Raw genomic sequence first — 20,564 nt, 5'->3', positions numbered from 1 at the left:
GCACTCTGCCGAAGTCAATGAGGAGGTCAGCCCTGATTCTTCTGTCAAAGGGTAAAGATCCTAGCCGGGTTGAGAATTGGAGGCCCATAGCTCTTCTCAATACGGACAGGAAGCTTCTGGCCAAGATATTGTTTAATCGGTTGGTGAAGTTTGCACCCCGGCTCCTTTCGGGGGCCCAGCACTGCTCTGTTCCAGGCCGAAGCACCTTAAGTGCTGTCCTTAGTGTCAGGGAGGCAGTGGAGCGGAGTAGTGCAGGTCTCTGGAAGGGGTACTTGCTGTCCTTGGATCAGGCCAAAGCATTTGATCGGGTGAACCACGAGTACCTATGGTCCGTCCTCCTGAGATATGGCTTACCAACTACTTTTGTTAATTGGCTTAAGATCTTGTATGCAGGGGCAGAGAGTTTCCCGCTTGTGAACGGGTGGTCTGGCCGCTCTTTTGAGGTGGGGTCCGGAGTCCGTCAGGGTTGTCCTTTGAGCCCGCTTTTATACGTGTTCGCAATCGATCCCTTCGTCCGGAGGGTAGATTGTGGGCCGTTGACGGGAGTCGGGATGAGTCTGGCGGAGCCGGCTGTCACCCAGAGAGTGGTGGCGTACGCTGATGATGTCACTATTTTCGTCTCCTCGAGAGAGGAGGTCGATGTGGTGATGTCGGAGGTGGAACGCTACTCGGAGGCATCCGGGTCTAAGATCAACCGGGATAAGTGTGAGAGTCTCTGGCTGGGAGAGGGAGATCCCACGTTTGATCTCCCAGACACCCTTCCAGGGCCCCAAGAATCAGCAAAAGTCTTAGGCATCACATTCGGCCAGGATGATTATCCCACCAAAAACTGGGATGGTAAGCTCCAGGATGCCACTCAGAAGGTGAACCAGTGGAAGGGTTGGTCTATGACCCTCGGGGAAAGGGTACACCTGATCAAATCGTACCTGCTCCCCTTGTTTATCTATCTGGGCAGCGTATGTATCTTGCCAGAGGCTTACTATACTAGGATCTACAGCCTGTTTTTCCAACTGTTATGGGGGAACAGGATGAACCTAGTCAAGAGGGAGGTTACGTACCGCACGAGGAGACTAGGGGGTTTATCTATGGTAAACCCTGTGGTGTTCTTTACGAACACCTTCTTGAAAGCCAACATCGCAAACCTCTGGTCAGAGAGGGCTCCTCCGTGGGTACTCTCCTGCAGGGAATGGTTTTGGCCTTTCTTCCAGGAATGGGAGAGAGGAGGGCAAGTGAAGGACCTCCGTACGCCCCATGGATATCTTCCGGCTTACGCTACCCCGACTCTGAAGGCGATACGTCGGTGGGGTCTGGGAGTGTGGGAGATCAGGACCCAGTCAAGGCAGTTCCTTGACAAACGGGTTCTGTTGACCCACTTCCAGAAGCCTCTGGCGCTCAGGGACTGCCCAGGTCGGGATCTGAGGGTGGGGTTGTATCTTTTGAACATGAAAAGGATCCCCCAGAAGTTTTGGGACTTGACCTGGCGCTGCTTTCAGGGGAAGCTATATGTAAGGGACAACCTGAAGTGTAGGAACTCTGATGACCGGGGATGTCCCCGAGAAGAGTGCGGGGACACGCTGGAAAGCATGGACCACTTCCTGCTTCATTGTCCCTTTAATATAGGGGTTTACAACCGGGTGGGCGCTTCCATCGGCTGGAGTCAACTTGCCGGCCTTACCTATCCGGAGTGGGCTTATGGGGCATTCAGGTCCCTGGGTGGCCGAGACCGGGGCACTTTATTCTTAGTTAGCTTAGTGGTTAGGTACTACACGTGGAGTGCACGGTGTTTAGTGTCGACCCAACAGAAAATCCTCTCCGAGGTGGAGGTCTGTAGGAATATCACCGGTGACCTTGGGAAGATCAGGTCTTTGGAGTATGGCAGTCTTGGTACCAGTAGGGCTTCTCTCCTATGGAGAGGTTTTTCTTTTGATGTGCCCTAGGTACTAGGCCCTTAAGGTGAAGTATCTTATTTTGGCCAGGGATAGTGTATATATCTTAGGGTGAGTATAGGGTCAGTTTCATGAAGGAATAGTGATAGGGTTAGAGGTTGATAGGGAGAGGAATTTAAATTAAATTTTATCAGGATTGCCATCCTTCTTCCTGGTGGGGGGCTATGCATGTCACCTTAGCCTTTTGTTTTGTTTTCTATGGATGGATTGTAAAGGGCTTGCAGGCAACCAAACTTGAGCCTTGTGGTTTTGGTGTATTGTACTGTTAATATTGCTTGTTGTAGAGTATGTAAATATTGTTTTGTATATATATTGTTCTGCTTACATTAGGTGGGTAGGGGTGTATTTTAGGTTGGGTGGGGGGTTTTCGGGGGGTGGTGGTGGTGGTCTGTACCCAGGACTGGACTGTTGCAGTGGGTACTATTTAGGGGTCTGGTATCGGTCAGTTGTGGACAAAAACTGTGACCTATGGACTCTGACCCATGTCCAGAGGGGGTGGTGGGTGATGGGATAGTTTAGTATAGGTTGTTTTTCTGTGTTATTGAGTTGTTTGTTATGTATATTCTGTATAGTTTTATGTACACACCTTTTATTTTTAATAATTTTTTAATATTTTATTTAATTTTTTTTGTAATATTTTTTATTTTATTTTTTTATTTATTTATTTATTTTTATTTTTTTATTTTTTTTATTTGTATAATGTCATAATTATTTGGGAGAGAAAGGCAGTCGGACCAGTTTTCAGTTATTATAGTATAGTGTTAAGAGTACACTATATTTATGTTTGTGTTAATGTTTGTGTCCCAGTGTGGATTAGTTTTTGTTTGTGGGTATATGTATGTGTGTGTGTGGTGGGGGTAGGGGAGGTTAAAAAAACATTAAAAAATAAATAAAAAAAAGGGTGTGTATATATATATATATATATATATATATATATATATATATATATATATGTGTGTGTGTGTGTGCGTGTGTATGTATATATGTATAAAAAAATATATATATATATTTTGTTATCCAAGTTGGATTATTTTTGTTACGGCAGCTAGCCATATTTTTGTTTTGTTATTGGGGGGGAGCAGTGTGGTTATGTTTCCTAGTTTGGATATTTTTAGTTTTTGATCCCAGCGTGGAAAGCTTTATTTATGTTCATTAGGTATGTGTGTGTGTGTGTGTGTGTGTGTGTGTTGGACTATAGTAGGTAATTATTTATTTATTCATTTATTTTTGGTTTATCTGGGCTGGCCGGTTAGGAAGGTTTAAGTTGTTATTTTGAGACGGATAGTTTGTTTTTATGTTCAGTTTTGTTAATTTTGTTACAGTGAAATGAACTTGTTTTATGTTTTGTAAAGTTTTGTACTTTTATAATAAAAAAGAGTGTCAGCAGAGAGCACTGTGTTCAGACAGAAAGGAATCCCAAAAGAAAAACAACTTCCTCTGTAGTATACAGTCGCTAATAAGTACTGGAAGGATTAAGATTTTTTAATAGAAGTAATTTACAGATCTGTTTAACTTTCCGGCACCAGTTCATTTGAAAAAAAAATGAATTAAAAAAAATGAAAAAGCTTTCCACCGGAGTACCCCTTTAATTTTGAAAAGGACACTGCCCTTTACTAGTTCCACCCCTTCAATTCTCATGTTGAGCCAAAGGCTGTCAGAGCATGCTGGGAGTTGTAGTTTTTCAACAGCTGGAGGCGCCCTGGTTGGGAAACACTGGGTTACTCTCTAGGTTATGCAGATGCTTTACATGTTTATTTTTTTATGTATCTAGCTTTGGTATATGACTCACAAATCCCTCTGTTCTGCTGCTCACTCGTTCTGACATCCACAGCTTAGGAAGGGACGTGTCCTAGGCAAGCACTGAGCCCTCACTCACCATACATCAACTTCCTCCCTGAGTCTGCTGTGCTGTGTGTCCCTTCATCCAATCACTGCAGGCTGTCCTGTGATCCCTTCCTCTCTGTTTTCATGCTGCAGACTGATAGGACAGGAGTGGGCACAGAAGAGTGCAAGTCCTGCCTTCACTTCATGAACTTTGCCCCAGCCTGTAATTCAGCTGGGACAATGATGATGCTACAGCCGGACAAGATTATGTTCTGAATGGTATGGGGACCCCTAGTGGTCTATCTATTTATCGCTCTCTCCTATCTCGCTCTCTCTCTCTCTCATGTCTCCCATCTCTCTCATATCTCATCTCTCTCTCATCTCTCTCCCATCTCTCTCTCTCATCTCTCTCCCATCTCTCTATCTCTCTCTCTCTCATATCTCATCTCTCTCCCATCTCTCTCTCTCTCTCTCATCTCTCATCTCTCTCCCATCTCTCTCTCTCTCTCCCATCTCTCTCTCTCATATCTCATCTCTCTCTCTCTCTCTCTCTCCAATGTCTCCCATCTCTCTCCAATGTCTCCCATCTCTCTCCAATGTCTCCCATCTCTCTCCAGTCTCCCATCTCTCTCCAGTCTCCCATCTCTCTCCAGTCTCCCATCTCTCTCCAGTCTCCCATCTCTCTCATATCTCCCATCTCTCTCATATCTCCCATCTCTCTCTCTCTCTCTCTCATATCTCATCTCATCTCTCTCTCTCTCTCTCCCATCTCTCTCTCTCATGTCTCCCATCTCTCTCTCTCATGTCTCCCATCTCTCTCTCTCATGTCTCCCATCTCTCTCTCTCATGTCTCCCATCTCTCTCTCTCATGTCTCCCATCTCTCTCTCTCATGTCTCCCATCTCTCTCTCTCACGTCTCACATCTCACTCATCTCAATCTATATATACACACACACATATATGTATATGAATAAGCCATGATTTGTATACAAATCAGACATTTTATGAATCCTTTTAGAAAGGTGTACAACATACAAATAGGTTCTTGAAACTGACAGCGCCCATTTAATAAACCCACCACTGCTTGCTGTCAATGGACTGAACACATCCAGAGGCTGAAAACCAGTACTGATCCTGTCCCGATTCATATTCGGGGCTTATTACAGTGCGTCATAGCTCTCTCTAGTACAGTGTTCATGAAACTGTGTGAGCAGCGCAGGATCTCTGAATGTTCACAAGACTAATCACTCACTGACAGTAAGCAGAGATCCTGAAAACTGTGCAGAAGTGAAACAGAAACAAGTACATATTTAAAAACCTGTGTAAATTATGTTACAGCAATATTCATGTTTTTTCTTCTCACCACATTTTGAAATTCATTTGTGTTGTTTTGAAAACATTTTGGTATTGGTTCCTTACTAATTATTTTTTTCTTTATAAATTTTTTTTATTTCATGCCAAAAATTTTAAATATTTTCAAGATTAAAAAGTATTTTGCAAGGTCAAGTTAAAAGTGTAATATAGACTGAATCCGACACCACATCCATTTTCGTAAAACTGAGGAGCATCATGTAAACTTTTGTTCTTTTTGGTGTCAAGTACTTTAAATATGTGAGTGTTTTGTTTTACATAGAAAATCCAAGTAGCTCCGCCCACGGGACTCTTAACACAGAACGATTATAGATTTAAAGGGTTACTATTATGTAAGAATAACGTTTGATGTGCTTTCCGGACGTATCAAAAGTTTTGGTCATACCGGGGCTCAGTCAAGAGACATGCTCCTCCCACCTTAACTGTCAGTCAAATCTGACCTTTTCACTATATGAAGTGAAAAGGTCAGATCTGCAAGCTTGTCACACACAGTTGGCTGTCTGGGCATGCTGGGAGTTGTGGTTTTGAAATTGCTGGAGGCACACTGGTTGGGAAACATTGCTTAGAGCAATCACTAATGTAAGCCGAAGGCCAGCCGGCATGCTGGGAGATGTAGTTTTGCAACAGCTGGAGGCACCACGGTTGGTAAACACTGCCCTGGACAATCACTAATGTAAGCCTTTGCCTGTCCGGGCATGCTGAGGGTTGTAGTTTTGCAACAGCTGGAGGCACACTGGTTGGGAAACACTGCCTGAGCAATCACTAATGTAAGCCGATAGCCATCTAGGCATGCTGGGAGTTGTAGTTTTGCAACAGTTGGAGGTACCATGGTTGGGAAACACTGTCTTAGAGGCCCTTTAATGAATGAAATCATCTTGATTGTTTAGGGGTTTTCCAAAATGAAGCATTCCTCAACATGCGGTTGTTGCAAAACTACAACTCCCATCATGCCAACGGCTGTCAGAACATGGTTGTAGTTTTGCAACAGCAGGAAAGCCGCAGGTTGGGGAAGAGAAGTCTGGAGGTTGCCGGCAGCTGTCAGGGAATGATGGGAGTTGTAGTGAGAGGCGTCCATGTGACAAGACACCAGGAAGCTGCAAACATATATAGGTATATATATACACACACAATGTATACAGAGGAGACAGCAAGGACCTCACACAATAGAGCATTGTCTGCTGTTTCCTCAATAAAACGACAAACTTCAGCGTTGACAAGGAAGAGATTACAGACAGAAACAGAGAATCTTCCAAGTATAAACAGAAACCTGCCAAAACAATTACCCTGGATGAGGCCTTCACCCAGACGTGTGATCTGAGGACACCCACCTACTGCGCAAATGCATACGATAAAAATTTCGGCGACATACGTCAAAAATGTCTCCATCCCATACATCTGAATGGGGCTTGCAAAATCCATGCTGCTACAGCAACCCTGTTCAGATGAACGGAAGTGAATTTCAGTTGTAACTGCCCGGGGCCCCAATACCCAAGGGGGCCCCCCAAGGATCCAAGACAGGACATCTGGTCTGTGTCACAGATCTCAGGACTTTGCGCGTACCCGTCATATCACAGAAAAAAAAAATAATGCAGATGCTTTACATGTCTTTTTTGTGTCTGGCCTCTGTATGTGCCACACATATCCCTCTGTTCTGCTGCTCACTCATTCTGACATCCACTGCTCAGGAAGGGGCGTGTCCAAGGCAAGCACTGAGCCCTCCATCACCACGCATTCACTTCCTCCCTGAGTCTGTTGTGCTGGGTCTCTTTATCCAATCACTGCAAGCTGCTCTGTGACTCCCTCTTCTCTATTCTCATGCTGCAGTCTGATAGGACAGGAGTGAGCACAGAGTTGTGCTAGTTATGTCCTCACTTCCTGGACTTTGTCCCTGCCTGTTCCTCAGCTGGGAAAAAGATGATGCTGCATCTGGACAGGATTATATTCTGGATCATATGGGGGGCCCCCCAGTGGTCTGTTTTATAGGCCATGATTTCTATTAAAAAGGAGAAAACATTTTTTATGAAGTATATTAAAAAGATTAAAATGTTTTGCTAAGAAGTACGACACACACATTTTATTTTGACAGTGCCCATTTAAAAACATTTTTATTTTAAACTAACTGATGACAGAAAGTTAAACAGATTTGTAAATTACTTCTATAAAAAATAAAAAAAATCTTAGTCCTTCCAGTACTTATCAGCTGCTGTATGCTCCACAGCAAGTTCTTTTCTTTTTGGATTTCGTTTCTGTCTAAACACAGTGCTCTCTACTGACATCTCTGTCCATGTCAGGAACTGTCCAGAGCAGGAGAGGATTGCTCTACTCTGGACAGTTCCTAAAATGAACAGAGGTGTCAGCAGAGAGCACTGTGGTCAGACAGAAAGGAAATTCAAAAAGGAAAAGAACTTCCTGTGGATCATACAGCAGCTGCTAAGTACTGGAAGGATTAAGATTTTTTAATAGAAGTAATTTACAAATCTGTTTAACTTTCTGGCACCAGTGGATTTAAAAAAAATATGTTTTCCAGCGGAGTACCCCTTTAGGAGCGCAACTATGAACTGTATGCATGTCAATGAAACGTGCACACAGAAGAAATCTGTGGCCTTCGTGTTACTATGCACGTGGCATATAAGTAGGAAGGTGCTGTATGAGTGACGCGCCTCCAATAGAACAGAGGAGGAAAGAGAAATCCTGAAAAAAAGTAAGTGGCCCCATAACGTTAGTGCATATCGGGCCATTGTAATCAGGAAGGGGAGGGTGGAGGTGAAATAGACAAATTAATTGATCATGAGGCACCTACCTACCAGGCATATCTACTGAAGGCGGACTTCCCAGAGGCCCTATCTATCTACTGACCATACCTATAAAGGGGCCCTACCTGATGGTGGAATTCGGGTAGAAAAACAGACATGGTGCACATCTACAATCTTGTATAATAATCTGATTGCTTCTCAGCATAATATCAAAAACTAACAGGTTGTTAGTATACATTTTTTGATCTTAAAGTACAAGCCCACTCGCCACGTCAAGGCCACCTATTTAGAGTGGGTCCCTAACGTTCCTAGCATAAAATGGCGCAGCACCGAGCGGCGACCACCACCGCCGCGACACCAATGCCCACAGGGGGGAACGACCCACCGGCAGAGCGGCCCCAATGCCACTCAAACCAGTCTATGGGCCACCCCCCCGCAGATACGGCGCCACGGCAGCAACGGACGCCGCACAGCACCACACCAGTGTGAACAAGGTGTAATGGCTCACTTACCATGCTCTCCCAGTCATACTGGGAGGCTGCTAGGAAAGAAATGACCCATGTGTAGCTAACTACTACTTATATAGGGTTGGGCTGAGGGGGTGGGGAAGAGTGCAGTACTCTTTTTTGTTTTAACATGTGTCTGCACTCTTCCCCACCCCCTCAGCCCAACCCTATATAAGTAGTAGTTAGCTACACATGGGTCATTTCTTTCCTAGTAGCCTCCCAGTCTGACTGGGAGAGCATGGTAAGTGAGCCATTACACCTTGTTCACACTGGTGTGGTGGTGTCCGTGGCTGCGGGGGGGGTGCGGCCCATAGACTGGTTTGAGTGGCATTGGGGCCGCTCTGCCGGTGGGTCGTTCCCCCTGTGGGCATTGGTGTCGCGGCGGTGGTGGTCGCCGCTCGGTGCTGCGCCATTTTATGCTAGGGACGTTAGGGACCCACTCTAAATAGGTGGCCTTGACGTGGCGAGTGGGCTTGTACTTTTTGATCAAAAATGTATACTAACAACCTGTTAGTTTTTGATATTATGCTGAGAAGCAATCAGATCATTATACAAGATTGTAGATGTGCGATCATGTCTGTTTTTCTACCCGAATTCACACTGATGGTGGAATTAACTAGCTAATGAAACATAGAAACATAGAATGTGTCGGCAGATAAGAACCATTTGGCCCATCTAGTCTGCCCAATAATCTGAATCCTATCAATAGTCCCTGGCCCTATCTTATATGAAGGATAGCCTTATGCTTATCCCTATCTTATATGAAGGATAGCCTTATGCTTATCCCTATCTTATATGAAGGATAGCCTTATGCTTATCCCTATCTTATATGAAGGATATCCATATGTCTATCCCTATCTTATATGAAGGATAGCCTTATGCTTATCCCTATCTTATATGAAGGATATCCATATGTCTATCCCTATCTTATATGGAGGATAGCCTTATGCCTATCCCTATCTAATATGAAGGATAGTCTTATGCTTATCCCATGCATGTTTAAACTCCTTCACTGTATTTGCAGCGACCACTTCTGCAGGAAGGCTATTCCATGTACCCACTACTCTCTCAGTAAAGTAATACTTCCTGATATTACTGCAGAAACCTTTACCCCTATAATATAAAACTATGTCCTCTTGTGATAGTTTTTCTTCTTTTAAATCTCCTCTCCTCCTTTACCGTGTTGATTCCCTTTATGTATATAAAAGTCTCTATCATATCCCCTCTGTCTCTTCTATACATGTTAAGGTCCTTTAATCTTTCCTGATACTAAACTAGTACATGGATTGCAGGATAAAATGTATCTTCTCTGAACTCTCTCTAGAGTATCTATATCCTTCTGGAGATACGGCCTCCAGTACTGCGCACAATACTCCAAGTGAGGTCTCACCAGTGTTCTGTACAGCGGCATGAGCACTTCTCTCTTTCTACTGCTTATACCTCTCCCTATACATCCAAGCATTCTGCTAGTGTTTCCTGCTGCTCTATTACATTGTCTTCCTACCTTTAAGTCTTCTGAAATAATTACTCCTAAATCCCTTTCCTCAGATACTGAGGTCAGGACTGTGTCAAATATTCTATATTCTGCCCGAGGGTTTTTACGCCCCAGGTGCATTATCCACATTAGATTTCAGTTGCCAGAGTTCTGACCATTCTTCTAGTTTTCCTAAATCCTTTTCCATTTGGTGTATCCCTCCAGGAACATCAACCCTGTTACATATCTTTGTGTCATCAGCAAAAATACCTATACAGAACCATCGAGACCTTTTGTGATATCACTAATGAAGATATTAAACAATATTGGTCCCAGTACAGATCCCTGAGAGAAGGGGGGGGGAGGTTACTCAACTATAACGGGGCCCTATCCACCTAACTAGGGGAGCACATACTCAGCTACTGGAAGGGACTACCTACAGTGGGGGTCAAAAGTTTGGGCACCCCAGGTAAAAAATTGTATTCATGTGCATAAAGAAGCCAAGGAAAGATGGAAAAATCTCCAAAAGGCATCAAATTACAGATTAGACATTCTTATAATATGTCAACAAAAGTTAGATTTTATTTCCATCATTTACACTTTGAAAATAACAGAAAACAAAAAAAATGGCATCTGCAAAAGTTTGGGAACCCTGCAGAATTTATAGCATGCACTGCCCCCTTTGCAAAGCTGAGACCTGCCAGTGTCATGGATTGTTCTCAATCATCATCTGGGAAGACCACGAGATGTCAATCTCAAAGGTTTTAAATGCCCAGACTCATCTGACCTTGCCCCAACAATCAGCACCATGGGTTCTTCTAAGCAGTTGTCTAGAAATCTGAAACTGAAAATAGTTGACACTCACAAAGCTGGAGAAGGCTATAAGAAAACAGCAAAACATTTTCAGATGTCAATATCCTCTGTTCGGAAAGTAATTAAGAAATGGCAGTCATCAGGAAAAATGGAAGTTAAAGCAAGATCTGGAAGACCAAGAAAAATATCAGACAGAACAGCTCGTAGGATTGTGAGAAAAACAATTCAAAACCCACGTTTGACTGCACAATCCCTCCAGAAAGATCTGGCAGACACTGGAGTTGTGGTACACTATTCCACTATAAAGACATACTTGAACTAATATGGTCTTCATGGAAGAGTCATCAGAAGAAAACCTCTTCTACGTCCTCACCACAAAAATCTGCGTTTGAACTTTTCAAATGAACATATAGACCAGCCTGATGCATTTTGGAAACAAGTTCTGTGGACTGCTGAGGCTAAAATGGAACTTTTTGGCCAGAATGAGCAAAGGCACGTTTGGAGAAGGGGAACGGAATTTAATGAAAAGAACCTCTGTCCAACTGTTAAGCATGGGGGTGGATCAATCATGCTTTGGGGTTGTATTGCAGCCGGTGGCACAGGGAACATCTCATGAGTAGAAGGAAAAATGGATTCAATAAAATATCAGCAAATTTTGGATGCTAACTTGATGCCATATGTGAAAAAGTTGAAGTAAAGAGAGGATTGCTTCTACAAATGGATAATGATCCTAAAAACATCTCAAAATCCACGGGGGATTACATCAAGAGGTGTAAACTGAAGGTTTTGCCATGGCCTTCAAAATCTCCTGACCTCAACATAATTGAAAATCTATGGATAGACCTTAAAAGAGCAGTGCGTGACAGACAGCCCAGAAATCTCAAAGAACTGGAAGACTTTTGTAAGGAAGAATGGGCAAAGATACCTCAAACAAGAATTGAAAGACTCTTGGCTGGCTACAAAAAGCGTTTACAAGCTGTGATACTTGCCAAAGGGGGCAGTACAAGATATTAACTCTGCAGGGTACCCAAACTTTTGCAGACACCATTTTTTTTGTTTTCTGTTATTTTGAAAGTGTAAATGATGGAAATAAAATCTAACTTTTGTTGACATATTATAAGAATGTCTAATCTGTAATTTGATGCCTTTTGGGAGGTTTTTCCATCTTTCCTTGGCTTCTTTATGAACGTTAATACAAATTTTTACCTGGGGTGCCCAAAGTTTTGATCCCCACTGTATCAATTTAATAGGGGCGACCTACCTAACCTAAAAGGGGTTGTTTAGGCATAAAACGTAATGATGGCTCAGGGTGAAAGGAAAAAAGAAAGAAACCATACTCCCCTATCCAAATCCTCTGCAACCAATTGTCATTTCTACTTCGTGGTTCCTATGATGTGTCATCATCATAAGAAGCGCCCAAGGTAGACATGTCACCAAAAACCAGCAATGACTCCATTGGAAACTTTTTTTTTTTTTTTTTTTTTTTTTTTTTTTTTAATAAATCAACTGGCTCCAGAAAGTTAAACAGATTTGTAAATTACTTCTATTAAAAATTCTTAATCCTTCCAGTACTTTTTAGAGGCTGTATACTACAGAGGAAATGCTTTACTTTTTGAATTTCTCTTCTGTCACAACCACAATGCTCTCTGCTGACCTCCCCTGTCCATTTTAGGAACTGTCCAGAGCAGGAGAAAATCCCTATAGCAAACAAATGCTGCTCTGGACAGTTCCTAAAATGGACAGCAGAGGTCAGCAGAGAGCACTGTGGTCGTGACAGAAGAAAAATCCAAAAAGAAAATAATTTGCCTCTAAAAAGTACTGGAAGGATTATTTTCTTTTTGAATTTCTCTTCTGTCACAACCACAATGCTCTCTGCTGACCTCTGCTGTCCATTTTAGGAACTGTCCAGAGCAGCATTTGTTTGCTATAGGGATTTTCTCCTGCTCTGGAGAGTTCCTAAAATGGACAGGAGAGGTCAGCAGAGAGCATTGTGGTTGTGACAGAAGAGAAATTCAAAAAGAAAAGCATTTCCTCTGTTGTATACAGCCCCTAAAAAGTACTGGAAGGATTAAGATTTTTTTTTTATAGTATAGAAGTCATTTACAAATCTGTTTAACTTTCTGGCACCAGTTGATTTATAAAAAAAAAAATAAAAAAAAGGTTTCCAAGGGAGTACCCCCTTAAATGAGGAAAGGGGCAACCCACCTAACAGGGGGGCCTACCAAACCATAAACACACTCTCTGTAGTGAGCACAGAAGGGTAGTACTGTACTATTACTTGGACATTATTGCCATTTGGGGCACTATAGATGGAACATTTGTGTAGGTGGGAAAGGTGCGGTGCCAAAGACATTTGTCTGTAAGATTCTGCAAAGAGGAGTCCAGGCATGCTGGGAGTTGTAGTTTTACAATAACTGGAGGGCAGAAGTTTGGGGACGACTGATATAGGTGGATTTATGTTTAAAATGATGATCCTGTGTATTCAATCAGGATGCCATAATATAGCATTTAAAAATAGGCTACAAACCTCTGTAATAAATCTATTGTCTCCTGTTCTCAGCCATTTAAGGCTGGCGATAGACTGTAGGATAGATAAATGTAATGGATAGTTCTGCTTTACTAGAAATTCATACTGAAGACAGACTATTGTTCCCTGTTATCAGCCATTTAAGGCTGGCGATAGACTGTAGGATAGATAAATGTAATGGATAGTTCTGCTTTACTAGCAATTCATACTGAAGACAGACTATTGTTCCCTGTTATCAGCTATTTCAGGCTGGAAGGAGGTCAAAGGTTCTACCTTCCTACCTAGTACATTAACATCAGATTGCTAAGGTAAAGGGGTTCTCTGCCCCTAGACAGCCAAAAGGATAAGGGATAAGATGTCTGACCGCGGGGGGTCCCGCCGCTTGGGCCCCCCTGTCTTTTTTAAGTAATGAAAGGATTAAGATTTTTTTTTAATAAAAGTAATTTAGAAATCTATTTAACTTTCTGGCACCAGTTGATTTAAAAAAAAAAAAAAAGTTTTCCACCGGAGTACCCCTTTAAAGGGGTATTCCAGGATTTTTTTTTTATTTGACTATGCTACAGGGGCTGTAAAGTTAGTGTAGTTCATAATATAGTGTCTGTACCTGTGTGTGACGGTTTTCTCACAATTCTTCTGTGATTATCGTCCCAATATTTATTTTTAACAAAATTACTCAGGTCTCATGGGATTTCCCAGGTTGCAGTGCATCGAGACCTGACATCACTAGTCAGGTGATCAGAGGGAGCCTGTCCTGCTTCAATTTTGAAACAGCTGAAGGCCCCCTGGTTAGAAAACACTGTTTAAACGGGTGGCTGATGTGTGGGAGGAAGGAAACTGACCTCAAACGTTTAAGCATGGAATTATGGGATGTGTAGTTTAGAGAACGAAATCCAACAGGAAATACCCAGTTCTGGCAGGTAAGTACTAAAATCACCTTATGGTGGATAACCCCTTTAACCCATAAAGCACCAACTTACACAGTGCAGCACTATGGAACTATTGTACATCTCATCCTGACCTCCTTGGATCATCAATATATATATATATATATATATATATATATATATATATATATATATATATATATATAGTTTGCACAATCTTGCATGTACATTTGCCACTCAGGATCCGAAGAGATGACCGGAACAAAAAAAAAAGCTGGCAACGCTCATAGCTGACTTGATATTGCAGTGTTTCCCAACCAGGGTGCTTCCAGCTGTGGCAAAACTACAACTCCCAGTATGCCCGGACAGCCTTTGGCTGTCCGGGCATGCTGGTAGTTGTAGTTTTGCAACAGCTGGAGGCACCCTGGTTGGGAAACACTGTGCTATTGTCATGAGAGCCCAGGGCCCAATGTTCCGTTGGTGCCAGGATTTTTAGCTGTAGCGTAACCCTGAACTACCTGTGTGTGTATATTTACGGCATCGCCACAGCAACCATCCGGAAAAAAAAAAAAGGGGGGGGGAGAATCCAGCACCTGCCTGAAGGTTTCCGTGTAAACAGCGCGAGGCTGTGCGCCATTCACAGCAGTCGCCGCTTCTCTACGATGCCAGGAAGCATTTTGATTAATTAAAGAAACATTTAACTCTCGGCTCTCGTGGGCGCCTCGTGATGTCGCCCTCCATTACCTGCGCTATCGTCGCCGGAGACTCTCGCTGTCGCACATCATTCCAATTTGTTGCCCGGGAAGCAAAAAGCTTTATCTGAAAAGAAAATCATTGAGTATAAATGGAGGCGCAGAGGCGCAGCCTTGGAAAGTATTTCACTCCGGAAAAAGAAAAAAAAAAGGCAAATTGTGCGCTCGGTCTCTCCGCGCCTCCGATTATTAAGAGGAAACATCATACGAAAAAACAGAGATCTAAGTAATGGAAATAATTAAATGTCATTTATAATAAACCCCCCCCAGTGTACAGAGACCCTATAATGTAACATGTGCAGGAACATAAGTTGTATCAGCATTAACCCTGAAGTGGAATACAGTGATCCCTCCACTTACAATGGCCTCAACATACAATAGTTTCAACATACAATGGTCTTTTCTGGACCATTGTAAGTTGAAACCAGACTCAACATACAATGTACAGACAGTCCAGATCTGCGAAATGTCAATGGCCGGAAGAACTGACCAATCAGAATGGGCAATTGACTGGTTTAACACCTGTATTACTGAAGTGTATGCACTGACTGGTGTCTGGTAGCGCCCCCTACAGTACAGGGAGGTATTACATGTTCTGTACTCTTTACCTGTATTACTGAAGTGTATGCACTGACTGGTGTCTGATAGCGCCACCTACAGTACAGGGAGGTATTACATGTTCTGTACTACTCTTTACCTGTATTACTGAAGTGTATGCACTGACTGGTGTCTGGTAGTGCCACCTACAGTACAGGGAGGTATTACATGTTCTGTACTCTTTACCTGTATTACTGAAGTGTATGCACTGACTGGTGTCTGGTAGCGCCCCCTACAGTACAGGGAGGTATTACATGTTCTGTACTACTCTTTACCTGTACCAGGGTTACCTGCTCCTTTGGACACCAGGTAAAGGCGGCTCCATGTTACTTTTTTAGGACATTGCATGTACTGTACAGGACCCCGAAGAAGCTCCTGTCCTCTACATAGACCAGTGTTTTCCAAGCAGGGAGCCTCCAGCTGTTGCAAAACTACAACTCCCAGCATGCCCGGACAGCCTTTGGCTGTCCGGGCATGCTGGGAGTTGTAGTTTTGAAACAGCTGGAGGCTCCCTGCTTGGAAAACACTGAAATAGACAGTGATTTACAGCTCCCAGCAGATCTTTATTACTTTTATATGTAAGGATTTGCTTTATCTGTATTAATTATCTACTTATTTTTCTTTAATTCTCTCTTTTTCCTATTTTTGGATGACATTTTGGGGCTTTAGAACCAATTACCAGGTTTCCATAGAGTTCTGGTCTCAACATACAATGGTTTCAACATACAATGGTCGTCCTGGAACCAATTAATATTGTAACTTGAGGGACCATTGTATTTCCTTTAAGGCAATACATTATAGGTTGTGGATCATCTTAAAGGGGTACTCCAGTGGAAAACTTTATTTTTTTTAATGAACTGGTGCAAGAAAGTTAAACAGATTTGTAAATTACTTATATTAAAAAAAAAAAAAAATTATTCTTCCAGTACTTATTAGCAGCTGTATGCTACAGAGGAAATTCTTTGCTTTTTGAATTTCTCTTCTGTCACGACCAGAGTGCTCTTTGCTGATCTCTGGTGTCCATTTTAGGAACTGTCCAGAGCAGCATATGTTTGCTATAGGGATTTTCTCCTGCTCCGGACAGTTCCTAAAAAGGTCCTTTTTTGTCTTGTCCACAGTGCTCTCTGCTGACACCTCTGTCCATGTCTGGAACTGTCCAGAGCAGCTATGAGGATTTTCTCCTGCTCTGGACAGTTCCTGATAGGGGCATCAGGTGTCAGCAGAGAGCACTGTGGACAACAGAAAAAAGAAATTCAAAAAGAAAAGAATTTTTGCTGTAGCATACAGCTGCTAATAAGTACTGGAAGGATAAAGATTTTTTTTTTTTTTTTATAGAAGTAATTTACAAATCTGTTTAACTTTCTGGCACCAGTTGATTTAAAAAATAATAATAATAATAAATTGTTTTCCACCGGAGTACCCCTTAAATTATTATTATTATTTTTTATTTTTTTATTTTATTTAAATTTATTTTTGTTATTAGAACCAGATACTGAAATCTTTTTCAATCATTTAATATATAATAAATTTACAATGAGAAACTAGACTTTTTTCCTACAACCAGAACATTTTGTGAAAATAAAGTATCATAAGAAAAAAAATAAAAAATAAAAGAAACACGCATATGTTGCCTCCTAATTAGGGCGGCACGATTCGGGGAAAATGTCCCATTACGATTATAGAGGTAAATTTTGATATGCGTTTGTGATACAATAAATAGTAAAATCTTCCCCATTTCATGTACAGTCTCCCCCCCCCCCCATATTTGACCATTTCATGTACAATCCCCCCCATTATGACCATTTCATGTACAGTCTCCCCCCCCCCATATTTGACCATTTCCTGTACAATCCCCCCATTATGACCATTTCATGTACAGTCTCCCCCCCCCCCATATTTGACCATTTCATGTACAATCCCCCCCCCCCATTTATGACCATTTCATGTACAATCCCCCCCATTATGACCATTTCATGTACATTTCCCCCCCCCCCCATTTATGACCATTTCATGTACAATCCCCCCCCCATTTTAAGACCATTTCATGTACAATCCCCCCCCCCATTTTAAGACCATTTCATGTACAATCCCCCCCCCCCCCCCATTTTAAGACCATTTCATGTACAATCCTCCATTTATGACCATTTCCCCCAATTTCATGTCACTATCCATTATATAGAAGTAATTTACAGATCTGTAACTTTCTGGCATCAGTTGATTTAAAAAAGAAAAAAATAGTTTTCCCCCGGAGTACCTCTTAAGGATGAAGGGCGTACCTGTACGCCCTGCGCCCAGTACCGGTATATAAGGTGGGGTCACGCCGTGACCCCACGTCATACCGGGTCGGTCACGGCGGCTAATGACAGCTGGGACCCTGGGCTAATAGTGTGTGGCACCGATCATTGTGCTGTGCGCTATTAACCCTTTTCACGCGGCATTCAAAGTTGATCGCCACGTCTAAAATGAAAGTAAAAGCTTCCCAGCAGCTCAGTCGGGCTGATCGGGACCACTGCGGAGAAATTGCGATGTCCCGATCAACTAGAACGCAAGCGGAGGTCCCCCTTACCTGCTTTACCTGAAATCCAGGCTTGACCAATCGACCGCCGATAACACTGATCTCTGCCGTGTCAATGCACGGCAATGATCTGTGTATGAGATCGGTATGTGCAGTGTAATAGCCACTAGGGGGCGCTATTACACTGGGGGGAAAAAAAGTGTGGAAAAAAAGTTAATAAAGATCATTTAACCCCTTTCCTAATAAAAAAAAAACGCTTCAAAACACAAAATTCTTCACTACACCGGCACCTGCTGCCGGGGCCAAAAACGTCACACTGCCGCTCAGCCTATCGCCGGCCGAGTTGGGACTTCATTGCGGCCGGTGATTGGCTGAGTGCAGTATGACTCGCCGACCACCGGCAACCAGGAAGAGGATCTTGGCAGAGACCGGAGTGGGTTACCGGAGGAGCGAAGGATGGTATGTACATCTCTATTTTTTTTTAACTGCCGGCAGTATGGGGGACAATTTTTATATTCTGGAGTTCTCCTTTAAGGGGTTAAAACAACTGTAGAGCCACAGGTTGTTGAACATTGCCCTAGCATATGCAAGATATACATATAGTAGATATGCTCCTGTTAAGACTACTGTACATGGAATCATTCTGATTTAAGCACTACATAGCAAACATATGCTGCTCTGGACAGTTCCTAAAATGGACAGAGATGTCAGCAGCGAACACTGTGCTCGTGATGTCAGCAGAGAGCTCTGTGTTCCAAAAAGAAAAGAATTTCCTCTGTAGTATTCAGCAGCTAATAAGTGCTGGAAGGATTAAGATTTTTTTAATAGAAGTAATTTACAAATCTGTTTAACTTTCTGGCAACAGTTGATTTAAAAAAAAAAAAAAAAGTTTTCCCTCGGAGTACCCCTTTAAGCACTACATGGCTTCCCTACTTTGACTATAGCAATGGTTACACCCAACCTTTTGGTTAAATGGGTACTCCCGTGGTAAACTTTTTTTTTTTTTTATCAACTGGTGCCAGAAAGTTAAACAGATTTGGAAATTACTTCTATTAAAAAATCTTAATCCTTTCAGTACTTATTAGCTGCTGAATACTACAGAGGAAATGGTTTTCTTTTTGGCACACAGAGCTCTCTGCTGACATCTCTGCCCATTTTAACAACTGTCCAGAGTAGGAGAAAATCCCCATAGCAAACATATGCTGCTCTGGACAGTTCCTAAAATGGACAGAGATGTCAGCAGAGAGCGCTGTGGTCATGATGTCAGCAGAGAGCTCTGTGTTCCAAAAAGAAAAGAATTGCCTCTGTAGTATTCAGCAGCTAATAAGTACTGGAAGGATTAAGATTTTTTTATAGAAGTAATTTACAAATCTGTAACTTTCTGGCACCAGTTGATTTAAAAAAAAAAAAAAAAAAAAAAAAAAGTTTTTCACCAGAGTACCCCTCTAAGCACTACATGGCTTCCCTACTTTGACTATAGGAATGGTTGCACCCAGCCTTTTGGTTAAAGAATGGAATTCCAGAAAGACAGTGAAGACCGACACATACGGAAACAGATCATGAATGTATAGAGTAAATGCATTAGGATGAGCAGTGTGCCATCTGTTACCGTGATAGCATTACAGTGTTAGGGGACACCGTCCCCTTCATCCAGCTGCTCTAGTATACGAGAAGGATGATGGGGTCATTGTCACCCATTAAAATCACTGCTGGTCGGTAGAGGGAGCGGAGGAAATCCACCCTAATGTCTGTGCCGAAATATTCACATAATCTGCTGCTATTTCCGGCACCAATCTGCACAATCGCCAGGAAAGCCCTCTCTCATCTCTGCATGAGCCAGCTGTCCATAGGATGATGCCCTGCAGGTGCCCAGATCGGGTAGGGAGGGGGGCACAGCCATGCCAACTTACCAGAAGAGTGAAGAGAGCAGTGTTTCCCAACCAGGGTGCCTCCAGCTGTTGCAAAACTACAACTCCCAGCATATTATTATAATTATTATTATTATTATATTATTATTATTAATTATTATTTTTATTATTATTATCACACAGTGGTCCCTCACGTTACAATATTAGTTGGTTCCAGGACGACCATTGTATGTTGAAACCATTGTATGTTGAAACCATTGTATGTTGAAACCAGAACTCTATGGAAACCTGGTAATTGGTTCTGAAGCCACCAAAATGTCATCCAAAAAATAGTAAAAAAGTGAGGAATAAAGAAAAATAAGTAGATAAGTAATAGAGATAAAGCAAATCCTTCCATATAAAAGTAAGAAAGATCTGCTGGGAGCTGTAAATCACTGTCTATTTCAGTGTTTCCCAACGAGGGTGCCTCCAGCTGTTGCAAAACGACAACTCCTAGCATGCCCGGACAGCCAAAGGCTGTCCGGGCATGCTGGGAGTTGTAGTTTTGCAACAGCTGGAGGCACGCTGGTTGAAAAACACTGGAATAGAGAATGTGCAGGTACATAAAGATGTGGACACGTATGTAGGGCTCGGCCCACTCAAAGCAATCTGAAAAATCTCAAAAAGCTTTACAATAATCCCCAATAATCTACAATGGACACTATTCACTTTGGCAGAAGGCCCAAATCCCCAGC

General features: G+C 42.5%; 1 protein-coding gene across 10 annotated transcripts in view; it reads right to left on the bottom strand.

The window, feature by feature from the left end:
• Window positions 1-20,564, bottom strand: part of UNC13B (unc-13 homolog B) — a 427,170-nt gene that overhangs the window by 350,636 nt on the left and 55,970 nt on the right. Inside the window, exon 2 of one of the 10 annotated variants that reach the window (XM_056547148.1) lies at window positions 14,843-14,917. The exons of the other annotated variants lie outside the window; for them this stretch is intronic. The gene's annotated coding sequence lies outside the window, so the exon portion shown is untranslated. The remainder of the gene's footprint in view (window positions 1-14,842; window positions 14,918-20,564) is intronic. 10 annotated transcript variants of the gene reach the window in all.

The sequence above is a fragment of the Hyla sarda genome, chromosome 1 (assembly GCF_029499605.1).
Source record: "Hyla sarda isolate aHylSar1 chromosome 1, aHylSar1.hap1, whole genome shotgun sequence".
Lineage (NCBI taxonomy): Eukaryota > Metazoa > Chordata > Amphibia > Anura > Hylidae > Hyla > Hyla sarda.
The sequence above is the reverse complement of the archived record's forward strand: the minus strand, read 5'-3'. Positions and strand labels throughout refer to the sequence as shown.